Raw genomic sequence first — 1,267 nt, forward strand, 5'->3', positions numbered from 1 at the left:
GAGAAATGAAAATTAAATTGACTTTGTAATAAACACACATTATTTCGAAAAATGTAATTGATTGTAAAAAGAAACTTCCTTTTAAAATTATTGTTACGTAATAAAGGCTATGAAATCTTAGTAATTTTAAATAACAAAGAAGTGTCATCAATAGTTTATTTATTTAAAAAAAGATTGTAAATACTTTTTTCAGTGTCAAATTGTAAACACAAAAATATTACTTAACAGTTAATTATGTAATGAACTGGATACTGTGTGATGGTAGTATAATAAACTAATAAAGCAATACGATTATGACAGTATGCCAGGCAGAGATAAGTGCAAATAGGTTTTTACGATAGGTAGAATTTAGTGCGAACTTGGCCACAGTCAGATACCAGACGCTGCAATAAAAGGAAGGTGAACCTGAACTAAACTCAAAATTCAATTAATAATTAGATAGGTACATTACTGCTTACAATAAACCCTAACATAGTATTATTATCAACCTCTTTATTGTTATGTATAATTTCGTATTGTGCTGGAACATACAATGGAGTAACTGCTAAATAATAAATGATGAAGAACTTGGAAACAAAATGTGTACAGTTTTTATAAAACTATAAATATTATATGTTTTCAACACATTATAATAAATTACATTGTAAGGTTGACTTTTTGTTCTCCTATTTTTGAGCACAGTATTAAATAATTAATTGTAATGAATAAATTATTCGTTGTGAATCACAATGAATAATTTTGCTGTTGGTAGCAACAGAACTAGCATTTAACTTCACTAGTTAGCTGACTCGAATCTAGAGAATTATAGTCTCTGCTTACTGAAAGGCATCTCGTTATAGTTTACTCTGATCTATTAATTGGTCAAGGGTTTGTACTTCAAGTATTAAGTATCTTGTAAATTAGTTTACAGGAACCAGAAGATGTCTTTCATTATGTTGGTTTTTTACAAGTGGCAGTGGTGAGACAAATTAGATGAAACAGTAAATGACTGCAAAGTGTTGAGTTTCTGTAAATAAAAAGTTATCACTGTATTTGTTAATAAATGTATGCCAGTATGTAAATTAAGGAATTAACTTTATTAACTTTTTCCCCTAATAACAAGTATTTTACAAATAAAAAATAGAACATGATAGAAATTATGGTAAAAATGTACTTATTTTCTGTACACTTAAACGATTCCGGCTGACATTGTAATATGATTTGGTAACATCATTGGTTGGGAGTTGCGCTCGCACAGAACTCCTGACGCAGGAAGTGAGGGGCCTAG

This window comes from Homalodisca vitripennis, chromosome 1 (genome assembly GCF_021130785.1).
Source record: "Homalodisca vitripennis isolate AUS2020 chromosome 1, UT_GWSS_2.1, whole genome shotgun sequence".
NCBI classification, from domain to species: Eukaryota; Metazoa; Arthropoda; class Insecta; order Hemiptera; family Cicadellidae; genus Homalodisca; species Homalodisca vitripennis.